The sequence below is a fragment of the Ischnura elegans genome, chromosome 11, assembly GCF_921293095.1.
Source record: "Ischnura elegans chromosome 11, ioIscEleg1.1, whole genome shotgun sequence".
Taxonomy (NCBI): Eukaryota; Metazoa; Arthropoda; class Insecta; order Odonata; family Coenagrionidae; genus Ischnura; species Ischnura elegans.
In genome coordinates, this window is record NC_060256.1 from 52,488,438 (window position 1) to 52,498,201 (window position 9,764).

The 9,764-nt window shown below is 36.2% G+C and overlaps 1 long non-coding RNA gene across 1 annotated transcript; it reads left to right on the forward strand.

The window, feature by feature from the left end:
* Positions 1-904: 904 nt before the first annotated feature.
* Positions 905-3,350, forward strand: LOC124168267. Its single transcript, XR_006866888.1, has 2 exons — positions 905-1,725; positions 2,999-3,350. It is a non-coding gene; the product is annotated as an uncharacterized LOC124168267 (long non-coding RNA).
* Positions 3,351-9,764: the final 6,414 nt, after the last annotated feature.

Sequence of the window (9,764 nt, forward strand, 5' to 3'; positions counted from 1 at the left end):
GTGCTGGTAGTTCCAACGGTTCGCGAGAGAGTGCGGGAATCAGGAGTCAAATTATTTTTCTTAAGTTATTTTTCGGTTATGCCAAAAAAACCGAGTACTCAGGTTAACCGGCGTCGAAAAATAACCGGTTTTTACTCGGTTAACCTTCTGAAAAAACCGGTTATAAATAAAACCGGTTATTTTTGCCCATCCCTAGTGGAGAGCCGACTTCTGGTTGTTGATAAGCAAATTGTGCCTTGCCGGAATGATTATTTACTCAGACTCGATAAGTGCAATTGAATTGTTTTACCGTTCATCCTAAATAATTCGTTTAAAAGTGTTTTAACAGTGCTAATGTCCTTCCGTTACCGTATTTCGCTATTTTAGGATAAGTTTATTTATTGTTCTTCAAGTTTGGCTTTGATCTTTCGTATTAGAACGGTAGTTTTGCGAAAAATATCCTCGGTCATTAGTTTATGTAGACTAGACAGTTTAGTTCATTACTATAGTTTTATTGCACAAACACATGTTACTAATTCCGAGTATTGGTATCTTGTATTTAATTGTGTAACATGGGCCTCATTACATATTAGCTTATCTCTAACTTAAAATAGCCGAGTAGATAACCATGAAAATACATTAAGGTTGTTTCTCACTCGCGCATGTAACCGTGTGTGTCGACAAATGTTCAACTTTGCCTCAAGATAAACACTCATTTCATTACAGGTATTGGCTACTCTTACCGTCAATGCTGTGGGACAATAAGTGTCATACATAGCTTATGATGCATATATGAACATGGAGAGAAGCTTTTTGTGCCGGAGTGTGGAAGAGGTGACAAAAAATATAAATGATTATCTATTTAACGATGGGTGACCGTGGACCATAGGCCAAATTCAATATCATAGCGCTGGCGTAGGTATATACTAACTTGGTTTAAAAATTAATGAACATCCGTGAATAGTGAACGCAGTAGACTGAATGCTATATTTCTTAGGCAAGTATGTATGCGTCATGTATTAAGTGGTTGGTTTTTACTGGTTATATGTGATGTATGTATTCCCTATGAAAATCAAAGTAATAGATGGAACTCACATTGCCATGGTGGCATCTCCAAAAAAATCATGTAGTGCTAAAGGAAAGGGATTATTTAAATTATAACATATATCATTTGATTAATATGCAAGTGGTGAGTTCATGTGATTTAATCATATTTTATTTTGAAGCAACTAGGGTCAATTACTTTTTAGAAATTTACATTGTAACCCATTACCTGCTGAATGATATTTTAAGTGTCAATGAGTAGCCTAATGAGCTTCTTACATTGACTTACCTAACTGGTTTTCCGAAATAGAATATAATTTTTATATATCCATGATTATACAAATTAAAACCATGCATATCTGCTATGTTCTATAGCAATATATCCCCAAAGCAATAGATCCTCAAATAGCTATGAATAGCCTTAGGAGGCATGTTAGAATAAGATTATTTTGACTCATCTTACCTTGCTTTGATTTTAATGGTTTCTGTTCAATTTTTTAATCTGAAGGTTTTGATATTTTGCTTTTCTGTTACTGTTGTATTTTTAATTTTTTAAGATTGACTCAACCAGATTCTCCCAGGTTCAAATTTGGGTGAGGCTTCTGGACAACCCCTACTAAATCATAACATTTAAAATACTAATCCAAAGGATGCTGTTCAGTGGTTGTTTGGTTGACGAATTATTTCAATGGAAATACTCTGGTGTGCATTTTTCTCAGAATACCAATCTTTGTATAAATAATAATTCTTAGATCTACTAGGAAGTCTACCATCTGTAAAGACCTGGTTACATGATACATTAACATGCACAAGTTAATGCTTAAATGATTGAATGCGTGAATGAACATGAAAATGCACTGTATAACCACCAGACTTGTGTGAACGCAGGAGCAGAAAATAGAATCTGTTCTAATGTGGTTCATGCATTTGTACATGTTCTGTTCCACCAAAATCGTTCATGATTTCACTCATTAACTATGTGTTTATGTACCGTGTAACCAGGCCTTCAGATTGCAGGATAAACTGCTTGACTCCTTGGTGACTTTTTATCACGACAAGCTTGGTATGTACCTTGTTTCACTGAACCCATCTTCCAAAATCTAAAACTAATCCAAACAGTTAAATCAATTTTTAGGGTTCTCCAACAAACATTGGTTTTCAATACCAACAGGGGCGCCGACTTATAAAAAGTATTGGGGGGGGGGCCCATATCGGAGGTCTTTCCCCGGGAAGAGGTTAAATTCAAAGTGTGTCGCAGCACCGAAAAGCTATCATGATTCACACCACCTGATTCAGTTAACCTGCTTAACCTTATTATTATTTGTTTTAACACATTGTTGAATTTATTTTAAAAGGTAACTATCGTCAAACATGGGAAAAAAAATTACCAATATATTTTTGTGATTTCACAAAGCATAATATAACTTAATTATTTTCTTGAATTATTGAGGGGGCTCCGCCCCCCCAAAAGAATCTTTGAGGGGGCTCGGGCCCCCTCAGGCCCCATGGAGTCGGCGCCACTGAATACCAACAGTTTTGATGTCCAAGCCAATTTTTCTCTTCAAATGTGCTGAAACATTTTTTTTTTGCCCTCTTCATACTGAGCCTCCCAAGGCACACCCACTGTACAATAAGCAGGAGTCTGAATGACAGTCTTTCATGTGTGGTCTAGGTTTATTTACTATAGTTAATAGTAGTGGGTGTAACTCGGTGGAAATGCTTTATCATAGGAGATGAATGAATAAAAACTATTAATTCCATATGGTGATTTATTGTGTCTGACCATGGTTTCGTTACAGTGTAACATGTTCAAGGTGAGACCTTTATAATGGTTAGCTGTAATGAGACCATGGTAGACAAAATTAATCACCATGTGGTAAAAGCAATGTTTTTACTCCTTCAACTGCTACTTTTTCTTACTTTTCCTCAGCTTATACCATTTCTGCTTCATTTTCTATTTGGTTTCCCTACTTAGGTGTAGGTATGTCCACAATGGTATGCAGCGGAGATTACTTTCTGCCAATGGGAATGGAATTACTCATAAATTTGATGATTGCTTGCATTATTTGTCTTTTATGAAAGTGATTAATGAGGATCATAGGTTTTCCATCCATAATGGTTGTTAATACTCAATATTCAATAATAAATCCATTATGGCACACAACATTTTATGTTTCTATGATATGCTGTACTTTCTCAACTTTACATTAATGTGATCCATGAATGTGATGTATACCAACTCCTTAAAAAACGTTATTTCTATTGCAGTGCATCAATGATACTGTGTGTTGTACTTTTCTTTGAAAATAAAGACAATTCAATGCCAAGATGCATGTTACTGATACTATTTTTTATATAACCTTGACCTTGTATAAGATAAATTTAAATGTTCACCTATAATAGTGACAAAGCTAATGGATTAGAATAGCATTAATTTTATAACAGCGTCCTTTAGAAACCAAGATGAGTCGTAGATTGAACCAATAGGATTAAGCAAGAGGCTATAGAATTTTTTTTAATAGGAGAGTACATTTTTTGTAACAATTATATTGTGTTTCTTCCCCTATTTAATTACAAGAAATTAGAATTGGGCATGAAATATATATGAATTGCTTTGAGGATATTCTTGCAGGTCTTATTGGATACTGAATCCCCTATGTAGATCAAATTCTATTTTATCTCTTTCACATCTTAAACCTCCCTCCATTCCTATTCATCTTCTAATTTTCTTTTCATTACTGGAATTTATTTCATCTTGAACTTTGAAAAAATGGGCATTTCTCTCATTGCTCCTATCTTCCAGCATTAATTTTTGTGCTAGGCATAATTAAAGTTGATTAAAATGCGCAGGGGATAGAAACATGTATGAGTGTTAGGTTATGGAAAGTGGATTCAGCACATAAGTAGTAGGTAATACTTATGGTACAGAATAACTCAATGAAAAACAATAGGCTGGAAAGTTCACACAAACACTAAATTAGAGCTCAGAGCTAATTTCAGGCTAAAATCCCAAGAGGAAATGGCTACATAAGTTGGGCCATTTTACTGCACATACTATGTAGTCGCACATACAGGCTGTATAAGCTTTTCCTCATGGGATATTATGCAAGACTTGCTTTAGAGTCGTCCGCCTCGTCTTGAGAATTGAAACAATGGTGCTTGGTGTGGTAGTTTGATTTGAGGAGGAAGTGAGTGATCTTGAGTGGGGATTAGTAATTGAGAGGGTCTGAATAATTATGGAAAGTGGATTAGAAGTGGAAATAAGTGTTGAAACACTCTTAGTAGATGTGAAAGGAGATTTTGAGGTTGATGGGGTCGGGTCAAAGGAAGAAAGATCACTTGAGTCCACAGATTCACTATTTTTTCTTTATCTACCTGGCTATCTGATGAATTCTGTTGCTGAAATAACCAATGATTCTATTTTGTGACATACTCAACTTAGCTACACTTGGGGTCTGCTACGCTAATGTTAGTATTACCTCAATATCGAAAATGATTAGTATTTCCTGCAAGTCTTCATGCCCGTGTGTCGCATTCTTCCCTATCAGTGCTATCATACGTTTTTTAATATGATTAAGCTCACTAAATTTAAGGGCTCCACTCCCAGTGTGGGTGCCCTCACGATTGTAACACGCTACTTTAGCGGCAGATTTCAAATCTTGCCAACGCTGAGGGAAAATTTATTAATCACAACAAATGTTATGAGAATCTTAAATGGCAATTTATGGAAACATAGTTTCTCAGCAACATATACGATGCTACGTATTTTTTTATTATTGAGTAAGTATTTATTTTTACGCTTCATTTAACCTATTCACTCTGTAAAAAATAATTACTATATAAGAAAACGATCATTTACCGAAAAATATGGATCTGATATGGAAGAATAAGAGGCTAATGTAACGTAAATATAAATAACTAATACGCTTAATGGTTCATTAATAATGAATTAATCATTAATGTCGCAATACGTTTCATTTTATATAGTGTACCTTCAGAATGAATTGCCGAAGCATATATTTCTGCTCAGCGATAACTTCATATTTACGCCTTTGTTTACTTTAATTTACACCGCGCTACTGACGAATTCGTAAACAAATGAAGGAAATTACAACGTTGCCACAACCACCACTCGTGATCCATCTCATTACGAAGGCTCCAATACGACTTCGAGACGAAAAGTTTCAAACACACCAATTACCCTTCGTGTTGGTGAGCACTCGTAATGGACCGCTCGTGATGGTGAGTGAGTGGAATTATTACGAGCGATTCAAACACAACCCCCCTGGAGATTATTTCATGAAATTGAATATATCTAAAATTGTGTACACATTCCTCATCGATTCTTTTTTATAATATATTATTTTACTATTTGATGGTAATATATTTTTCACACACTTTTCATTTTTTTGTATATGCTAATAAATATTTCACTCACTATATTTAGAATGAGAATTTTAAAAAATTCAAATGCGGGGACTGAACGTTCTTGCCTCAAAAATTAGAAGTAAAACGATTTGACCTTAAAAAACCAACCATTTTATCAATATTACAAGAGTTGTTAATTTTTTTCAGGACAAAATATTACATGAATCATTTTATAGGCGTTGTTTAATACCGGCCAGAAGCAGTGAATACGGAGTAGTTAACTATTTGTAAGCATAAACAATGGACGACAAACAATGTATATGAACTCAATGTTATATAATCATTTTTTAAGCAAAACGAGCGGAAAACACCGATGTTTGCATGATGATAAATAAAATGAGAGTCAAATGAAATTAAAATTTTGCAATTCATTCACATATCACCCTGTAAGCCACCTGCAGAGGTTTTTGGTAGGAGATGAGCCATCATCACAACATCATGACCATCAACCACATTAAAATTCCACTTTCATTATCATGCACCATGCAACACGTACGCTACATATGACACACAAGGATTGGATTAATCTATATCCTACTTACGAAGGCAATCTGCTTATGAAGCTGCAACATACAAAACAAGGTGTTGGGAATAATATGAAAATTCAAAAACATGCATTGAGGAATACATACACAGATTATGTCTCTTATTTTATCTTTATGACCTGATCCATCGTAGTATGTTGGCGTCTATTAGATATGATTAATATCGTCGGAAAATAAACTTCTCTTCAATTTGAATAGTAGGAACTGAATTCACAAAAATTCACAATTTTCGCCATTTACAAAGCATATTCCACGGAAATATTAACTGTGAACATGGCGAAAAATCCTTAAATTTTTGCCCTCAATTTTCCTAATAGGAGAGCTTTATTTACCACCTTAGGCACCGGAATAATAATTTCCTAATCACACCTCATACATGTTTTGTTAAGCATAACATAGTACCCTGTTCCAGGATTAATTACGTCCACAGAATTATTAAGGTTCCGAAGCAGAAACGGGAAAAACACCTCTCAACTCTCCGCACATCCAAAGGGAGTCCGAAAATATCCAATTCATTTACCTAGAACTTAATGCAAGCAAGAAAAGCATAATGAATGAATTTTCAAATTTTACTTCAAATTATAACATCCTTGTCACAGCATTATCTTATTCTTTGATCTTCTAGGAACACTAATACTCCCTGTAAAGAAAATTATTTAATAATTAAACTAATTCTAATTCAATTTAACAAGCGAAAATAGGTATTTGAAGCCTTCCCTTGCATTTTACTAGTTCAGACATGCACACTAGGGTGGTCCTTATTTTTAAAGTTTTCGAATTTCTTTTGGGACGTCCCCAGGTTTGTTCTATTCGGTGACAAAATAAATCGTGAAAATTATTTTTGCAATAGGATACCAGGAAAACGTGCCGCATCGTACTTACAGTTTTGAAATTTTGGTATTTTTGGGTGTTTTTCTGACATAACTTAAGATTATGTCATTCTCGGATTGTTCTATCACTTTCCTGTGCTTTACAATGACTCGTTAGACATTTGCTGTGTATCACCTCAAATATCTTTCATTTCTATCGACCCTTTGGTTTCCGGGATATCGCACCGAGAGTGAGGGCGCGCCATGCCAGTCAGACATTTTAGGCGGAAGACGAGTTGCATACTCTCAATAATTGTTGACCATTCTCACCCATCGTAAAACCATAACATTCTTTAGATAAACTTTAAACTGCGTCAATACAACCTTTAATGCTATAATTATAACTATTTATTGCCAAAACAGGCTTAGTAGCGGGTCAATGAGGCAGGTAACCCTAATGCACCCTAAGTTAATCCGGGAATGGTTGATAATCCGGGCTATTTCTTTAATTTTCTTCTCGTGATCACGTCTACCATAGTACGACAGTAAACGAAAGATATGTTTGACGACGCGTGGGAAAAAAATCTTCTCCGAATTTACCAATTAAAATTTATCTTATAATATAGACGAAAATAGGAACATAACACTTGACATTATGACGGCTTCCTACACTACGGGAGATGAACCAAACACGGCAAAACTCTCAAATTATTCAGTTTATAGCTTACGTCCCCTAAACACATATATAACATGCAGCTAAAAAAAACACATTAAATCAATTCCGAAAGAGCATTTACAAATTGTATTTCGACGGCTCAACTTTTCAAAAATTAGAAAAGGTTTTCTCAAAGGGGAACGCAGCCGACTAGAAACTTTCAGTACTATCTGGTGGCCATGAGCACAACTACCGACAAACATCACCGACGGCACCCCTGTCGTCAGAACAGAGAACCTTAGGGGAACGAAATTAGGCACGGGGACGAAATTTGGCGAGTTTACCTTACTTTGCACTACGCTCCTGTAAAGATTTCTGCACAAGATGCTGCATTGACCATTTTTCGTACACTCGAATGGTAGAGATTAAAAAAAAAGTCACAAAAAAATTAAAAACCGCGCAAAACTGCGACAATGAACTACAGACTGCAGCAACAACGTGCGAGGGCAAACAGATGCTCGCAATAGGGAACGGCCATTGCATAATTCACTTTCCTTGAAGACCTCGCCCTCGGGAGAGAACTAACTGCAACCGTCGCCACTTTGGTAAAGCCATCACGGAAACAGACGTGACGGAGGACGCGTTAAAGGTGGGAAATTGAACTTCGGAAAGGCTTGCCAAAAGGAATTCTAAACAGAGGGGAAGGAGGGTGGTCTGAGGAGGAGTGGAGCGGTCTGCGATGCTCTTTTGTCCAAGAGAGAATTGCCTTCCGAGAGCCAAAGGGATGGGGGAGCTCCCTCTCATGATGAAACCGCCGATTCTTAGCCTTGATCCTTCCCCTAGACCAAACCGCTTCGTTGGCCGTTCCCCTCTTTCTTTTTTTTCTTCTTCTTGCTCGAGAAGTAAAAGTTTTGGAAAGACGGCGTATGAGAAAAGAGGGGGCCAAGAATGAGTTCGGGGGAAGGGGGTGGTTTAGAAGGCCGCAAGAGTTCAGAGGGGGGTTAAGGGGATGGGGTGGTTTTTTGAAGTCAAGCCCTGAGGCCTCCGCCGACAGTGAGTTACCATGGCGACGAAAAGCAATTTTTCCGGCAATTATACGGCGACCCCCTTTTTCTTTTCGGGGTCAGTTTGCTCGCTTATAGTTTGAAGTTGGAGATATAGTCTTCATATCAGTGAAATTAGTTCGAGATACGGCACAGCACTAAACCTTTCCTCTCTGTGATATAAGCCGGGCTGGATGGGGAGAGAGGGTTACGCGTTTCAAAAGATCCCCGAAGCTATACTGGTGAGAGAACATAATTAATAATTTCTACCGAAGCTTGATAGAATATCTTCAAAATAAATTACAACGAAAACTCACGCGAATTGCGATAAGTAGTGAGCAGAGTTATGTCTAGCATAGCTTCAGAGAATTGTTAAACGAGAAATTATAATTTGAACTCTTTGAATAACATGCATTTAAATATTTTTAAAGGCCATTTTTATGTTCATTAAAACGGCGGGAAATAAAATATTGATCTCGGTGGAACATAACACACCTTTTAGATTGAATAAGGAGTTAGATAAGAACATGTCCCATTAGAAATGTAATGGAGTAGCCAGGGATTATCCAAATATTTGTTTGAAAGAGAATTGCGGGCGTTATTTATCACCCCTCATAATCCGCTTGTCGTGGTTCCAGAAACGTTAAATAATGAAACAACTTTATATGCATAATTTTCAGTTTGTCTTTGGTAAACTGCCTTCAACGTCACTCGATAAAAAATTTAACCAAACTTATTTTAACCTTACTTATATTTATATCAATACTAAAAAATTATAAAATTATACTAAAAATTTAACCTTACTTATATTTATATCAATAAAATTACACCGTAATCTAGGCACCTATATCGCTATCCTTGGGCCGTTATACTATGATTATTTTCATGCAAAAATAAAAGAATATACCCTCTCGGTGTTGAATAAGTAAGCTCATGTTTAAAACATTTACCACACAAACCAATTCCAAACCTTATCGCCATGTATCACTTAGGAGCACTCATGTTCACTTTTTGCGTTCAAGTATGCATTAAGTTCGCTTACCGATTGACACTTCACAGTCTTTAAAATACATTCTACAATATTTGCGTTAACTTTAGCGACAGCGATAACAATAAATGATGGATAAATACAATTTAATTCGATCATGCTCAAACAGGAAAGTTATACGGCGAATGAGTGCGACAAATAGTTGAATTAATGCCTCCCTAGGATTTTTAAACCCGGTGGGAATGTGGCGACGTTTACGATCCCGAGATTGGG